The following is an 18,690-nucleotide window of genomic DNA, read 5'->3' on the forward strand; positions in this document are numbered from 1 at the left end:
AAGTCAAGTCGTGAATTCTATGACATCGGAGCAGTCCAACAATCGTGTTTTAATGTCTGCATTCAGTGACATAAGTCAAACAATAAGATTTATGGCACAAGAGCAACCTAATGCTCATGCATGCTTACCTAGCCAAAGGCTTGTGTAGAAACTCTTTGGCGTGCAGACAGTGATCGGCTAAGCCGCCTTGTCTTGCAATGCTAAGTGATATACAGACCGGTTGCCATGGACACTACGCGCATGCACGCTCGTGCCCATGTCCCTGCATGTCCGCCATCTTACTTGGGGCTTGTTGCTAATGGTATTCTACGGTCGTTCCATAGTTATGAATAATTAAAGGCTGTTTTCTTTGCGAGAGGATGGGGATGGTCAGTATTGGGCAGTAAATAATACTGTTGTTACGTCCCCATCCCTCGCAAAAACATTTGGGTGCCGCTAAGCACTATTAGAATCCTGAGATGTTTTTATACTACTCTAACTCACTTCTTCAATCATAAATCCTCTACATCACTATCTTCCTCCGCCAAAAACCGTAGTTAACACGATACAATGTGTACAGACAACAAGGCTACTCTTGCTAGATGTTAACACCATACATGCATAAACAGCTCAAATATGCCGCCAGTGGCATATGTAGCTCCCCGTATCAGGGTACATTCTCTCAAGCATACAACCATCAATAATCTTCTTAGATTGTTCAACCAGGAAATGTACCCAGACTTCTTTTACACAAAAATTATTTTCACAGAATTTTACAAAATATGATATGGTTCTTTGACATCATAGACTCAGGTACCCTTCTGTCCCAGACTTTAATTATTTATAACTATGGAACAACCGTAGAATACCATTAGAACATGCCCCAAGTAAGATGGCGGACACGCAGGGACATGGGCACGAGTGCGCATGCACGTAGTGTCCATGGCAACCGGTCTGTATATCACTTAGCGTTGCAAGACGAGAAGCCTTAGCCGATCACTGTCTGCACGCCGAAGAGTTTCTACACAAGTATTTGGCTAGGTAAGCAAGCATGAGCATTAGGTTGCTCTTGTGTCATAAATCTTATTGTTTGACTTATGTAACCGAGTGCAGACATTAAAACATGAGCGTTAGACTGCTCCGATGTTATAGAATTCATGACTTCACTTATGAGAACATGTGCAGACATTAAACTGCCTACACACTACATCAACTGAATAGAATACACAGTACTATCCGAGTTAGGCATGAGGTTATGCAATATTGAACCTAGCGGGACGTTTCTATTTTATACCGTTTATATGTAGTGCTCCCTTGCTCTTTGAAAGTTCTAGTTTGCCAGTGACTGGTGTCACACACATCTAAAACGTAACCATGTATTGCTCTATATGTGATTCCGGTTTTGGGAGACAACAAATCTCAAATTCACTTTGTTGTTGGAACAAGATACTCTTTGGAATTGCCTGACATTGCCACAATTTGGCTCAGGTACATATTTTCTCACACTGAGTATAAGATGGAAATGTTAAGTTAGTGAGTTCATTTTTAATCTTTGAGAGTGATGTAAATTATTATTGTTCTATGTAGGTCGGATCAGTAAAAGAAGTGAAGAATCTAAAGATTCCTGAACTGTATGATGCTACATTTTTTGAAGCAAGCTAAATTGGAGGACAGTCCTTTTGATATGGACACTTTCATCGTAACTTGTAAACACATAAGGAAGGTTATAATTTAACGGTGATTACCATATTTAATTGCAGAATTACAGATGTAATTTGAAATGGTTAGAAAGTTACGTCAGTGTTGAACAGGCCCTGATGAAGGATTTGACATCTGAAACGCGTGGGCCACGAACTGAATGTTGGAACTCTGACTTAAATTAATATCCGTTAGGATTTTGGTGCTTGATTTAAATAAAAGAAATGTGGATGTTGTAGATGCTTTTTAATCTACGAACTATGCTTCGAAAAGAAATTGTGAGCACATGATGATTTTGACAGAAAGCTGAAACTAATGTACTGTAACTATCATTTTTGAAAGTGTTACTTTTTACATTTATATTATATGTTGAATTAAATTTGATTTAATGCACAATGAAGTACTGTTGCACGGTGTATGTGATCTGTGCAGCGTGAGCAATTTTACTGTTATAACGTAGGTTATATTTCTGTCACATTATCTTGTTACTCATTTTTGAACATTAGGAGGTCTGCTTGAACCCGCAGGAGTGCATTGGTGTTACCTCTTGGCGACAACAGGCTATATAGGTATATTTTTTTCATGATGATCTTCAAGGGCCAGCAGCTAATAGCACATTGCACCTGAAGCAACATAACTATATTTAAATGTTCTACATGTTTACATGAACTAATATTAACATTTGACACGTCTACTACTAGTTTGTGAAAGAACAGGAGTGCCCCTCTACGTATTGCGTAAATAACTTTTCCATGTATGGGCACTGCCAGCATGAAAATTGTTTTTATACTGCATATTTTGTGGCCAAAGTCATAATGAAAATGTGTTGGAAAATCCGCCTTTGCACTGTTGGTGACTTGCATCCATTGGGCTTTTTCATCTGCTACCATAAACAGCCAATTGCAGACTTTGTATCGTTTCCCACATGTTTTACAGAAAGTGCTGTAAAATGCACCCTTTCAACCATTATTTTAAAAATGTTCTCAGTGGGAGGACCCCTACGAATGCCCCTCAGTCGCTCCTGCATTTTCGGGGCAAACATTTACTCCCTTCCCATTCAAAAATGCACCAGCTGCCACTACAACACGGTGATTATTTCTCTCTAGCTTTCAGATACAAACCGCTCTGGTTTGTCCTGATTTTCATTTAGGAACATTAAGGTGTAATTAATGTGTGATCCCTGCAGACACAGTAGTGAGTGGGTGATTGTCAGTAGCTATAGCTGCAGATGGCAGGTAATTAGAAATGGTAGGGTTATATGAAGATATATGATACACTTTCTTTCACTGTGTTTCTTTCGGGCTTGATAAAGTTTAAAACCCAATTAGATTGTTTAGGCTTCCATTACTTTGCATGCTGGTAATTTTTAACTTCACTTCACAATGAGGAAAATACAATCATATTCGTGTTGCTCAACATAGAACGACAATTATCCGGTTGTTTTAATATGTGATTTGTGAACGTTTCAAGTGATGCCTACAAAACAGGGTTTTAATATCTTTTGGTACTTTGGATCGTTGGTGCGAGTGGTCGCATTTAAAAGAGGGGTGGGGAACTGCGGGGCATGCAGAAATAGCAGCGTTTGCAACAATCCTGGATTGGTCTTGGTTTGCTCTGGCTGTGTGCAAGTTAGGTGCACGTTGCAGTTCACTTGCGTGTTTCCGAGAGGTAGCCTGCTGCCGGACTCTTGCGAGGAACAACTAGCAGAGAGGTCTCAATCGTTGCATTGGCGATAGTGATAGGGAAATCTATAAGCTAGTTGGGTCCCAATCAGAGGAGCCAGAGGGAGTCTGGGTGCAGGAGAAAATCCTTGACTGAAGACCTTGACCAGATCTATGCTGTTCCCAGAGGAGCCCTGGTGTTTTCCCTGACCAAAGCCTCCCATGTAAGTAGAGATATCCTAAATACCATCAAGAGTGTGAGAGGGGGGCAGCCTGGGGACCTGAGTAGCCTTTCCGGTGTACGCAACAATGTATGCAGCGGGTAATAGGAAAAGAAAGAGCGACGTGGAAGAGATTCTATGCAGACCCGGTCGGCGACCCCTGACTTTGTGGGTTTCAACCCTCAGAGCCACATCCACCCTCGTAAGTGAAGTCTGTTCTTCGGACACTGGTGTTCCCCAACAGGGTTCGATCTCATCTTGGAGGCATTCGCCTTTCCATCGACCACCCTCAAATAGGCGAATCACGCAGCGCAGCGAACTTGAGGAAAGTGTTGATCCTCAAAAAATAGCCTCTCTGATGTGCAAGCAGTGGGAACTGTACAGTGTAATTCCTTTATACAGCTTCTCGTACATGCTTCTCAATGATTACTCGCGACATCTGGCAGTGTTCATCGCGGCAGAGAAGCAAAAAGGCATAGCCGTGGATGTGGGTATAGATCATGATGTTAAAGTGAGTGTAACCACACTTTTGGGGTTCAAAGACTGAGAAAGTGACCCAGGAGCAATCCTAATTGAGCTTTTGTCAAAATCACAGTATGGTGTTCCATACTCAGAAGCTAAGGTTGTATGGACCGCTTGGTTCTGCTGTACATTTGGAGAACCTGCGTTATTGGACTTCTTACCAGAGATGTTCACCTGCCTGGCTTTGTTTTTGGTGAATGGCAACACGGCTTTCACTGCAGTACTTGGGAGCTGGTTCAAAAAGACCTTTGACTGCTGTATTAGTAACTTTGTCAACAGCTCACATGACCTCTCGTGGATTGGGCCAATTAATGTGCACAGAACTTCAATTGTCTGTACCGATCCAGCCACATAGCCTTGACATTTCCTATGCCATCCATCATGAGACGTCTGAGCCCTGTGGAATGATATTCACAAGAAAGCAGACGAGGTCACAGAGAAAGAGGTTCAGTTGTTCTTGAACTGTCTGTATTCACACTTCTTCCGTCACTTCAAATTCCATCTGTTTGCTATGAAGCTGGTGAAAGTCTCCACGTATGCGGCTTCAGCTCACTGTGATGGCAAAGTTAAGTTCTGGTGCAGTGATCATTTTACCCGGTGTTGGCATTACTGACTGAGCTGGCCATCAATCGAATACAGTATTAGGCTCTGCTACAATTGTCCTTTCTACGCAATACTGAAGTGAAGATCTGAGCAGTCCTTCACACTCGTTTGGCCCATTGGTTCAGTCTATGTTGTGAATTGTGTGCTGTTAACTCGTATGTCACAAGAGTCAATTATGTTTAGGAGCTGCTCCCAAATTTCACCCAGTTCAGAGTTTCCAGTTTCAGCTTGTTACTGAGTTGCTTTCTGAGGGCTGATTGGTTTGGTGGTTGTCAAATCTGCTCTGTTGAAGATTTCAATCAGAAGTCAAAGAGCATGCACTAGATATCTGTAATCTGAGTGTGCAGAGTATTTTTACTCATTTTATCTACAAGACTCAGATATGTTCATCATGGCACTTGGATTGTTATAGATTGCTTTGTTTTTTCACTCAACTCGTGCACCGGATTTGGAGTGTTTGACTTATTTTTTCCTCTGTAGGTTTTTCAGAGATTTATGTTTCTGGTTAAATATACTATTTTATGTTCAATCCTAAATGCAGGCCGTGTGAATTTTGCCTGGTGTGATTGTACATATTGCATGCACCTTCAAAATGCTGATACTAATTCTGAGGTAAATTAAGCAAATAAATGTTTCAAAGGTTTTTTTTAAAAGTGTGAGGGGGAAACTGCCAGCTTTAATCTCCATCTTGCATAGCGGGTAGTGGGGTGATACTGGGAAGGCCCTTGGCACATTGTATGAAATCCAATTCAATTTAATTCCACTATAGAAAATCACTCTATCCATTTAAATTGAATTGTGTTGAGAACAGCCCCCCTTAATCCTTTCCATTAAATTGTGGGGAGGCGGAAGCTGTGTAGGTCCTTAGCGCATTGAATTGAAGTTAAATCAATAAATTCCCATATAAGAAATCACAGGTTGAGTGTTGTTAGAATTTGAAACTAACAAAGTTAATGCCCAGTGTGTAAGAGCCGGTATAGGCAATAAAGACTTGGGTGACTGTCCTTCTGAAACCCCTGATTCCTGTCCCGAAAGGGAGTGTCCATAATCCCAAAATAAGTAGCCCTAAAACGTTGCTATTCAAGTAAATGTAGAGGGTGCAAAACGTAATTTCCCATTGATTCCCTTGCCTCCCAAACCAGAATCCCAAAGCACTGCCTGTCCTTTGAATGTGTGTTGCAAAACATTTTTTTTTCCATTGTATTGTGAATGTTTTCTATTGGTTCATTTGCAATTAAATCTGATGTAAGTTCTGACGGCAAATTTCTAAATTGTATCTGTCATATTAAAACTGTAATTCCTTTAAATCTGTGTTGGTCAATTGGTGCAACATATTTGAATTTGTGATATTGTGTAGTGCCCCAGAATTGGTGGTTGAGGTTGGTTGATAGTCTTCTTTGTCAAACCTTAAATAAATATATATATTTGTACTATACACCGGCTCGGTTCCTAGTCCATTGGTGACATAGGGTATTGGTTGGGGTTGGTGCAAAATAAGTGGGAGGCCTCACTAAAGTTGAATCTGTATAAGCGCTTTGGGTGCACAACACCTTGCTTGGGGGGGAACAACTCTCTGAGTTGAGTGTGACCACCTAATAAACTGCGACAATGGCTCAGCTCATCCTTATCTTTCTTTGCTAGTCTCATTCTATTCTGCCTCTCATACTCTCTGATCACAGAATCTACTTCTTCTCACTGTCCCCAAACACCCCCTGTGCTTTTTCACGTTTCTGATCTTTTGCCCTTTTAGTCCTTATACACTGGAATTCTCTCCCTAACTCTATCCGCTCTTCTTCATCTCTTCGTATTTTTCAATGTAACCTGAAAGCTCATCTTCTTCCCCTTCTTTCCACTTAGTGACCTTCTGTTTCTCCCCCCCTCCTTCCGTTTTTAGATATTTTTTGTATTGTCATGTACATTTTCTAATATTTTGTAATAGCGCTTTTGGTGAAAACTGCTTTATAAATTCAATAAATGAAATGAAATGAAATGATAGACAGCACAGCATCTTTATCCTCCCACCCTGTCATTTTCTTTAAATAAAAAACACACACAACAAAAGGTTTATATAACAAAAAATAAAAGAATTGTCTTCTGAAAAATAAATGGCTTTACAAACAAAATGCCTTCCCAAACGTAGATCACACATACAGGCACAGGCAGACAGAGAGATATGACACACACGCACACTGTCTCTCTTTCCCTCCCTCTCACACTTTCTGCCTAAGAACTTACCCAAATCATTGGGTGAGAACCCAAATCACAAGCAAACTTCACCATCTGCCCCGAATCCTCACATTGCCCACAGGTTACTGCAGATGCACCCAAATCGGGAATTCGTTGGGAGATTCACAGGATTTTAACCCAGGCTTGGCAAGGGTGTAAGCCTCTATGATTATGCCATGATGGAATATCTCCGTTGGATATTCTTCCACTCTCTCGCAGGATGGGATTTGCCTTCCTTTTTCAGATGATGTACTTGTCAGATGCTGTGGTGCAGCTACGGAAAGTAAACATACCGCTTTTATTTATTTTATTTTGACATTTCCCTGTTGGTTGGTGGTAATTTGGGGATAATGATTTGTTTTCCCTCAAAAAGTTATAAACTGGTACAGACGATTTTTTACTTTGCTGTTGCCGATTTGCAGTAAAGAGGTTAATGCATAATACTCTTCTGGTTTCTTCGGTGCTGGAATTGGGATGATTTCCCCAGATTTAAAAACCAGAAAAAACTGTCTCCCCAGATTCCGGAAAAACAAAAAGCGTACGAGTTATCACATTCTACAACTCAACCGTGGTTGCTCGCTGCTATGGGCGGCGGGCTCAGCCCCTTCACTTGAGTGGCAGGACGCACAGTTCCCCTTGTGTGCTTTATTTGCATAGGGAATGTGCCTCCTGCCTCTGAGCAGGGGTGTGTCTCCCTATACATATGTGTTTTGTTTGTATGTGCAGGCCTTTGTTGCAAAGCCCAAAAATAGCGCACAATAATGCTAACGATATTACATGGTTAGATTGGCATATTTTGTTGCAGCCAATTTAGCTATCATTTCTTGCTCTAATTTCCTACTCTAGCATGGCATATTTTATTGGTCATGAAGGGTAAAGCAAACATAATATGCGTTAATACATGACTAGATTTGCCTAGAATGGCATCGCCAGTCTGGATGTACTTTCTTTCTATGGCATGCCATTTTTAAATGGCTCTGAGTTATATAGTAATAGTGGCATATATTGGTGCAACTTGTATAGACATGTATGGGCACTTGTATAGCCTGTTGTCGTCAACAGGTAACCCCTATTCATTCCTGCGGGGTCAAGCAGACCTAATGTTCAACAATTTGTAACAAGATAATGTCACAGAAATATAACCTAACTCATAACAGTAAAATTACTCCCGCTGCACAAATCACACACACCTTGCAACAGTACTTCATTGTGCATTAAATCAAATTGAATTCAACATATAATATAAATGTAAAAAGTAACACCTTCAAAAATGATAGTTACAGTACATTAGTAACAGCTTTCAGTCAAAATCATCATGTGCTCACAATTTCTTTTCGAAGCATAGTTTGTAGATTAAAAAGCATCTACAATATCCAAATTCCTTTTATTTAAATCAAGCACCAAAATCCTAATGGATATTGTTTTAAGTCAGAGTTCCAACATTCAGTTTGTGGCCTATGCGTTTCGGATGTCAAATCCTTCATCAGGGCATGTTTAACACTGACGTAACTTTCTAGCCATTTCCAATTTCATCTGTAATTCTGCAATTAAATATGGTAATCACTGTTAAATTATATCCTTCCTTATGTGTTTACAAGTTACGATGAAAGGGTCCATATCAAAATGACTGACTTCCAATTTAGCTTGCTTCAAAAAACATAGCATCATACAGTTCAGGAATCTTTAGATTATTCACTTGTTTTTCAGATCCGGAATACAAAGAACAATAATAATTTACATCACTCTCAAAGATAAAAAATGAACTCACTAACTTAACATTTCCATCTTAGACTCTGTGTGAGAAAATATGTACCTGAGCCAAATTGTGGAAATGTCAGGAAATTGCAAATAGTATCTTGTTCTACCAACAAAGTGAATGTGAAGCGATTCGTTGTCTCCCAAAACCGGAACCACCTATTGAGCAATAAATGGGCACATTTTATATGTGTGTAACACCAGTCACGGGCAAACTAGAACGTATAAAAGGTATAAAATAGAAACGCCCCTCTAGGTCCAATATTGCATAACCTCATGCCTAACTCGGATGGTACCGTGTATTCTATTCAGGTGATGTGGCGTGTAGGCAGTTTAATGTCCGCACATGTTTTCATAAGTCAAGTCGTGAATTCTATGACATCGGAGCAGTCCAACACTCGTGTTTTAATGTCCGCATTCAGTAACATAAGTCAAACAATAAGATTTATGGCACAAGAGCAACCTAATGCTCATGCAGGCTTACCTAGCCAAAGGCTTGTGTAGAAACTCTTTGGCATGCAGACAGTGATCGGCTAAGCCGCCTTGTCTTGCAATGCTAAGTGATATACAGACCGGTTGCCATGGACACTACGCGCATGCACACTCGTGCCCATGTCCCTGCATGTCCGCCATCTTACTTGGGGCTTGTTGCTAATGGTATTCTACGGTCGTTCCATAGTTATGAATAATTAAAGGCTGTTTTCTTTGCGAGAGGATGGGGATGGTCAGTATTGGGCAGTAAATAATACTGTCGTTACGTCCCCATCCCTCGCAAAAACATTTGGCTGCCGCTAAGCACTATAAGAATCCTGAGATGTTTTTATACCACTCTAACTCACTTCTTCAATCATAAATCCTCTACATCACTATCTTCCTCCGCCAAAAACCGTAGTTAACACGATACAATGTGTACAGACAACAAGGCTACTCTTGCTAGATGTTAACACCATACATGCATAAACAGCTCAAATATGCCGCCAGTGGCATATGTAGCTCCCCGTATCAGGGTACATTCTCTCAAGCATACAACCATCAATAATCTTCTTAGATTGTTCAACCAGGAAATGTACCCAGACTTCTTTTACACAAAAATTATTTTCACAGAATTTTACAAAATATGTTAGGGTTCTTTGACATCATAGACTCAGGTACCCTTCTGTCCCAGCCTTTAATTATTTATAACTATGGAACAACCGTAGAATACCATTAGAACATGCCCCAAGTAAGATGGCGGACACGCAGGGACATGGGCACAAGTGCGCATGCATGTAGTGTCCATGGCAACCGGTCTGTATATCACTTAGCGTTGCAAGACGAGAAGCCTTAGCCGATCACTGTCTGCATGCCGAAGAGTTTCTACACAAATATTTGGCTAGGTAAGCAAGCATGAGCATTAGGTTGCTCTTGTGTCATAAATATTATTGTTTGACTTATGTAACCAAGTGCAGACATTAAAACATGAGCGTTAAACTGCTCCGATGTTATAGAATTCATGACTTCACTTATGAGAACATGTGCAGACATTAAACTGCCTACACACTACATCAACTGAATAGAATACACAGTACTATCCGAGTTAGGCATGAGGTTATGCAATATTGAACCTAGCGGGGTGTTTCTATTTTATACCGTTTATATGTAGTGCCACCTCGCTCTTTGAAAGTTCTAGTTTGCCAGTGACTGGTGTCACACACATCTAAAACGTAACCATGTATTGCTCTATATGTGATTCCGGTTTTGGGAGACAACAAATCTCAAATTCACTTTGTTGTTGGAACAAGATACTCTTTGGAATTGCCTGACATTGCCACAATTTGGCTCAGGTACATATTTTCTCACACGGAGTATAAGATGGAAATGTTAAGTTAGTGAGTTCATTTTTAATCTTTGAGAGTGATGTAAATTATTATTGTTCTATGTAGGTCGGATCAGAAAAACAAGTGAAGAATCTAAAGATTCCTGAACTGTATGATGCTACATTTTTTGAAGCAAGCTAAATTGGAGGACAGTCCTTTTGATATGGACACTTTCATCGTAACTTGTAAACACATAAGGAAGGTTATAATTTAACGGTGATTACCATATTTAATTGCAGAATTACAGATGAAATTTGAAATGGTTAGAAAGTTACGTCAGTGTTGAACAGGCCCTGATGAAGGATTTGACATCTGAAATGCGTGGGCCACGAACTGAATATTGGAACTCTGACTTAAATTAATATCCGTTAGGATTTTGGTGCTTGATTTAAATAAAAGAAATGTGGATGTTGTAGATGCTTTTTAATCTACAAACTATGCTTCAAAAAGAAATTGTGAGCACATGATGATTTTGACAGAAAGCTGAAACTAATGTACTGTAACTATCATTTTTGAAGGTGTTACTTTTTACATTTATATTATATGTTGAATTAAATTTGATTTAATGCACAATGAAGTACTGTTGCACGGTGTATGTGATCTGTGCAGCGTGAGCAATTTTACTGTTATAACGTAGGTTATATTTCTGTCACATTATCTTGTTACTCATTTTTGAACATTAGGAGGTCTGCTTGACCCCGCAGGAGTGCATTGGTGTTACCTCTTGGCGACAACAGGCTATATAGGTATATTTTTTTCATGATGATCGTCAAGGGCCAGCAGCTAATAGCACATTGCACCTGAAGCAACATAACTATATTTAAATGTTCTACATGTTTACATGAACTAATATTAACATTTGACACGTCTACTACTAGTTTGTAAAAGAACAGGAGTGCACCTCTACGTATTGCGTAAATAACTTTTCCATGTATGGGCACTGCCAGCATGAAAATTGTTTTTATACTGCATATTTTGTGGCCAAAGTCATAATGAAAATGTGTTGGAAAATCCGCCTTTGCACTGTTGGTGACTTGCATCCATTGGGCTTTTTCATGTGCTACCATACACAGCCAATTGCAGACTTTGTATCGTTTCCCACATGTTTTACAGAAAGTGCTGTAAAATGCACCCTTTCAACCATTATTTTAAAAATGTTCTCAGTAGGAGGACCTCTACGAATGCCCCTCAGTCGCTCCTGCATTTTCGGGGCAAACATTTACTCCCTTCCCATTCAAAAATGCACCAGCTGCCACTACAACACAGTGATTATTTCTCTCTAGCTTTCAGATACAAACCGCTCTGGTTTGTCCTGATTTGCATTTAGGAACATTAAGGTGTAATTAATGTGTGATCCGTGCAGACACAGTAGTGAGTGGGTGATTGTCAGTAGCTATAGCTGCAGATGGCAGGTAATTAGAAATGGTAGGGTTATATGAAGATATATGATACACTTTCTTTCACTGTGTTTCTTTCGGGCTTGATAAAGTTTAAAACCCAATTAGATTGTTTAGGCTTCCATTACTTTGCATGCTGGTAATTTTTAACTTCACTTCACAATGAGGAAAATACAATCATATTCGTGTTGCTCAACATAGAACGACAATTATCCGGTTGTTTTAATATGTGATTTGTGAACGTTTCAAGTGATGCCTACAAAACAGGGTTTTAATATCTTTTGGTACTTTGGATCGTTGGTGCGAGTGGTCGCATTTAAAAGAGGGGTGGGGAAGTGCGGGGCATGCAGAAATAGCAGCGTTTGCAACAATCCTGGATTGGTCTTGGTTTGCTCTGGCTGTGTGCAAGTTAGGTGCACGTTGCAGTTCACTTGCGTGTTTCCGAGAGGTAGCCTGCTGCCGGACTCTTGCGAGGAACAACTAGCAGAGAGGTCTCAATCGTTGCATTGGCGATAGTGATAGGGAAATCTATAAGCTAGTTGGGTCCCAATCAGAGGAGCCAGAGGGAGTCTGGGTGCAGGAGAAAATCCTTGACTGAAGACCTTGACCAGATCTATGCTGTTCCCAGAGGAGCCCTGGTGTTTTCCCTGACCAAAGCCTCCCATGTAAGTAGAGATATCCTAAATACCATCAAGAGTGTGAGAGGGGGGCAGCCTGGGGACCTGAGTAGCCTTTCCGGTGTACGCAACAATGTATGCAGCGGGTAATAGGAAAAGAAAGAGCGACGTGGAAGAGATTCTATGCAGACCCGGCCGGCGACCCCTGACTTTGTGGGTTTCAACCCCCAGAGCCACATCCACCCTCGTAAGTGAAGTCTGTTCTTCGGACACTGGTGTTCCCCAACAGGGTTCGATCTCATCTTGGAGGCATTCGCCTTTCCATCGACCACCCTCAAATAGGCGAATCACGCAGCGCAGCGAACTTGAGGAAAGTGTTGATCCTCAAAAAATAGCCTCTCTGATGTGCAAGCAGTGGGAACTGTACAGTGTAATTCCTTTATACAGCTTCTCGTACATGCTTCTCAATGATTACTCGCGACATCTGGCAGTGTTCATCGCGGCAGAGAAGCAAAAAGGCATAGCCGTGGATGTGGGTATAGATCATGATGTTAAAGTGAGTGTAACCACACTTTTGGGTTTCAAAGACTGAGAACGTGACCCAGGAGCAATCCTAATTGAGCTTTTGTCAAAATCACAGTATGGTGTTCCATACTCAGAAGCTAAGGTTGTATGGACCGCTTGGTTCTGCTGTACATTTGGAGAACCTGCGTTATTGGACTTCTTACCAGAGATGTTCACCTGCCTGGCTTTGTTTTTGGTGAATGGCAACACGGCTTTCACTGCAGTACTTGGGAGCTGGTTCAAAAAGACCTTTGACTGCTGTATTAGTAACTTTGTCATCAGCTCACGTGATCTCTCGTGGATTGGGCCAATTAATGTGCACAGAACTTCAATTGTCTGTACCGATCCAGCCACATAGCCTTGACATTTCCTATGCCATCCATCCTGAGACGTCTGAGCCCTGTGGAATGATATTCACAAGAAAGCAGACGAGGTCACAGAGAAAGAGGTTCAGTTGTTCTTGAACTGTCTGTATTCACACTTCTTCCGTCACTTCAAATTCCATCTGTTTGCTATGAAGCTGGTGAAAGTCTCCACGTATGCGGCTTCAGCTCACTGTGATGGCAAAGTTAAGTTCTGGTGCAGTGATCATTTTACCCGGTGTTGGCATTACTGACTGAGCTGGCCATCAATCGAATACAGTATTAGGCTCTGCCACAATTGTCCTTTCTACGCAATACTGAAGTGAAGATCTGAGCAGTCCTTCACACTCGTTTGGCCCATTGGTTCAGTCTATGTTGTGAATTGTGTGCTGTTAACTCGTATGTCACAAGAGTCAATTATGTTTAGGAGCTGCTCCCAAATTTCACCCAGTTCAGAGTTTCCAGTTTCAGCTTGTTACTGAGTTGCTTTCTGAGGGCTGATTGGCTTGGTGGTTGTCAAATCTGCTCTGTTGAAGATTTCAATCAGAAGTCAAAGAGCATGCACTAGATATCTGTAATCTGAGTGTGCAGAGTATTTTTACTCATTTTATCTACAAGACTCAGATATGTTCATCATGGCACTTGGATTGTTATAGATTGCTTTGTTTTTTCACTCAACTCGTGCACCGGATTTGGAGTGTTTGACTTATTTTTTCCTCTGTAGGTTTTTCAGAGATTTATGTTTCTGGTTAAATATACTATTTTTATGTTCAATCCCAAATGCAGGCCGTGTGAATTTTGCCTGTTGTGATTGTACATTTTGCATGCACCTTCAAAATGCTGATGCTAATTCTGAGGTAAATTAAGCAAATAAATGTTTCAAAGGTTTTTTTTAAAAGTGTGAGGGGGAAACTGCCAGCTTTAATCTCCATCTTGCATAGCGGGTAGTGGGGTGATACTGGGAAGGCCCTTGGCACATTGTATGAAATCCAATTCAATTTAATTCCACTATAGAAAATCACTCTATCCATTTAAATTGAATTGTGTTGAGAACAGCCCGCCTTAATCCTTTCCATTAAATTGTGGGGAGGGGGAAGCTGTGTAGGTCCTTAGCGCATTGAATTGAAGTTAAATCAATAAATTCCCATATAAGAAATCACAGGTTGAGTGTTGTTAGAATTTGAAACTAACAAAGTTAATGCCCAGTGTGTAAGAGCCGGTATAGACAATAAAGACTTGGGTGACTGTCCTTCTGAAACCCCTGATTCCTGTCCCGAAAGGGAGTGTCCATAATCCCAAAATAAGTAGCCCTAAAACGTTGCTATTCAAGTAAATGTAGAGGGTGCAAAACGTAATTTCCCATTGATTCCTTTGCCTCCAAAACCAGAATCCCAAAGCACTGCCTGTCCTTTGAATGTGTGTTGCAAAACATTTTTTTTTCCATTGTATTGTGAATGTTTTCTATTGGTTCATTTGCAATTAAATCTGATGTAAGTTCTGACGGCAAATTTCTAAATTGTACCTGTCATATCAAAACTGTAATTCCTTTAAATCTGTGTTGGTCAATTGGTGCAATATATTTGAATTTGTGATATTGTGTAGTGCCCCAGAATTGGTGGTTGAGGTTGGTTGATAGTCTTCTTTGTCAAACCTTAAATAAATATATATATTTGTACTATACACCGGCTCAGTTCCTAGTCCATTGGTGACATAGGGTATTGGTTGGGGTTGGTGCAAAATAAGTGGGAGGCCTCACTAAAGTTGAATCTGTATAAGCGCTTTGGGTGCACAACACCTTGCTTGGGGGGGAACAACTCTCTGAGTTGAGTGTGACCACCTAATAAACTGTGACAATGGCTCAGCTCATCCTTATCTTTCTTTGCTAGTCTCATTCTATTCTGCCTCTCATACTCTCTGATCACAGAATCTGCTTCTTCTCACTGTCCCCAAACACCCCCTGTGCTTTTTCACGTTTCTGATCTTTTGCCCTTTTAATCCTTATACACTGGAATTCTCTCCCTAACTCTATCCGCTCTTCTTCATCTCTTCGTATTTTTCAATCTAACCTGAAAGCTCATCTTCTTCCCCTTCTTTCTACTTAGTGACCTTCTGTTTCTACCCCCCCTCCTTCCGTTTTTAGATATTTTTTGTATTGTCATGTACATTTTCTAATATTTTGTAATAGCGTTTTTGCTGAAAACTGCTTTATAAATTCAATAAATGAAATGAAATGAAATGATAGACAGCACAGCATCTTTATCCTCCCACCCTGTCATTTTCTTTAAATAAAAAACAAAACACACAACAAAAGGTTTATCTAACAAAAAATAAAAGAATTGTCTTCTGAAAGATAAATGGCTTTACAAACAAAATGCCTTCCCAAACTTAGATCACACATACAGGCACAGGCAGACAGAGAGATACGACACACACGCACACTGTCTCTCTTTCCCTCCCTCTCACACATTCTGCCTAAGAACCTACCCAAATCATTGGGCGAGAACCCAAATCACAAGCAAACATCACCATCTGCCCCGAATCTTCACATTGCCCAGAAGTTACTGCAGATTCACCCAAATCGGGAATTCGTTGGGAGATTCACAGGATTTTAACCCAGGCTTGGCAAGGGTGTAAGCCTCTATGATTATGCAATGATGGAATATCTCCGTTGGATATTCTTCCACTCTCTCGCAGGATGGGATTTGCCTTCCTTTTTCAGATGATGTACTTGTCAGATGCTGTGGTGTAGCTACGGAAAGTAAACATACCGCTTTTATTTATTTTATTTTGACATTTCCCTGTTGGTTGGCGGTAATTTGGGGATAATGATTTGTTTTCCCTCAAAAAGTTATAAGCTGGTACAGACGATTTTTTACTTTACTGTTGCCGATTTGCAGTAAAGAAGTTAATGCATAATACTCTTCTGGTTTCTTCGGTGCTGGAATTGGGATGATTTCCCCAGATTTAAAAACCAGAAGAAACTGTCTCCCCAGATTCCAGAAAAACAAAAAGCCTACGAGCTATCACATTCTACAACTCAACCGTGGTTGCTCGCTGCTATGGGCGGAGGGCTGAGCCCCTTCACTTGAGTGGCAGGCAGCACAGTTCCCCTTGTGTGCTTTATTTGCACAGGGAATGTGCCTCCTGCCTCTGAGCAGGGGTGTGTCTCCGTATACATAGGTTTTTTGTTTGTATGTGCAGGCCTTTGTTGCAAAGCCCAAAAGTAGCGCACAATAATGCTAACAATATTACATGGTTAGATTGGCATATTTTGTTGCAGCCAGTTTAGCTATCATTTCTTGCTCTAATTTCCTACTCTAGCATGGCATATATTATTGGTACGAGGGACATGGGCACGAGTGCGCATGCACGTAGTGTCCATGGCAACCGGTCTGTATATCACTTAGCGTTGCAAGACGAGAAGCCTTAGCCGATCACTGTCTGCACGCCGAAGAGTTTCTACACAAGTATTTGGCTAGGTAAGCAAGCATGAGCATTAGCTTGCTCTTGTGTCATAAATCTTATTGTTTGCCTTATGTAACCGAGTGCAGACATTAAAACATGAGCGTTAGACTGCTCCGATGTTATAGAATTCATGACTTCACTTATGAGAACATGTGCAGACATTAAACTGCCTACACACCACATCAACTGAATAGAATACACAGTACTATCCGAGTTAGGCATGAGGTTATGCAATATTGAACCTAGCTGGGTGTTTCTATTTTATACCGTTTATATGGAGTGCCACCTCGCTCTTTGAAAGTTCTAGTTTGCCAGTGACTGGTGTCACACACATCTAAAACGTAACCATGTATTGCTCTATATGTGATTCCGGTTTTGGGAGACAACAAATCGCTTCAAATTCACTTTGTTGTTGGAACAAGATACTCTTTGCAATTGCCTGACATTGCCACAATTTGGCTCAGGTACATATTTTTTCACACGGAGTATAAGATGGAAATGTTAAGTTAGTGAGTTCATTTTTAATCTTTGAGAGTGATGTAAATTATTATTGTTCTATGTAGGTCGGATCAGAAAAACAAGTGAAGAATCTAAAGATTCCTGAACTGTATGATGCTACATTTTTTGAAGCAAGCTAAATTGGAGGTCAGTCCTTTTGATATGGACACTTTCATTGTAACTTGTAAACACATAAGGAAGGTTATAATTTAACGGTGATTACCATATTTAATTGCAGAATTACAGATGAAATTTGAAACGGTTAGAAAGTTATGTCAGTGTTGAACAGGCCCTGATGAAGGATTTGACATCTGAAACGCGTGGGCCACGAACTGAATGTTGGAACTCTGACTTAAATTAATATCCGTTAGGATTTTGGTGATTGATTTAAATAAAAGAAATGTGGATGTTGTAGATGCTTTTTAATCTACAAACTATGCTTCGAAAAGAAATTGTGAGCACATGATGATTTTGACAGAAAGCTGAAACTAATGTACTGTAACTATCATTTTTGAAGGTGTTACTTTTTACATTTATATTATATGTTGAATTAAATTTGATTTAATGCACAATGAAGTACTGTTGCACGGTGTATGTGATCTGTGCAGCGTGAGCAATTTTACTGTTATAACGTAGGTTATATTTCTGTGACATTCTCTTGTTACTAATTTTTGAACATTAGGAGGTCTGCTTGACCCCGCAGGAGTGCATTGATGTTACCTCTTGGCGACAACAGGCTATATAGGTATATTTTTTTCATGATGATCTTCAAGGGCCAGCAGCTAATAGCACATTGCACCTGAAGCAACATAACTATATTTAAATGTTCTACATGTTTACATGAACTAATATTAACATTTGACACGTCTACTACTAGTTTGTGAAAGAACAGGAGTGCCCCTCTACGTATTGCGTAAATAACTTTTCCATGTATGGGCACTGCCAGCATGAAAATTGTTTTTATACTGCATATTTTGTGGGCAAAGTCATAATGAAAATGTGTTGGAAAATCCGCCTTTGCACTGTTGGTGACTTGCATCCATTGGGCTTTTTCATCTGCTACCACACACAGCCAATTGCAGACTTTGTATCGTTTCCCACATGTTTTACAGAAAGTGCTGTAAAATGCACCCTTTTAACCATTATTTTAAAAATGTTCTCAGTGGGAGGACCCCTACAAATTCCCCTCAGTCGCTCCTGCATTTTCGGGGCAAACATTTACTCCCTTCCCATTCAAAAATGCAACAGCTGCCACTACAACACAGT

The 18,690-nt window shown here is 40.4% G+C and overlaps 2 pseudogenes; both read left to right on the plus strand.

Annotated features, from left to right (window-relative positions):
* The first annotated feature begins 3,647 nt into the window (after window positions 1-3,647).
* Window positions 3,648-4,726, plus strand: LOC138525974 (centromere protein L-like; annotated as a pseudogene).
* A 7,942-nt stretch (window positions 4,727-12,668) lies between these two features.
* On the plus strand, window positions 12,669-13,747 carry LOC138525976 (centromere protein L-like; annotated as a pseudogene).
* The last annotated feature ends 4,943 nt before the right edge of the window (window positions 13,748-18,690 follow it).

The sequence above is a fragment of the Ambystoma mexicanum genome, chromosome 7p (assembly GCF_040938575.1).
Source record: "Ambystoma mexicanum isolate Mex_15411 chromosome 7p, UKY_AmexF1_1, whole genome shotgun sequence".
Taxonomy (NCBI): Eukaryota; Metazoa; Chordata; class Amphibia; order Caudata; family Ambystomatidae; genus Ambystoma; species Ambystoma mexicanum.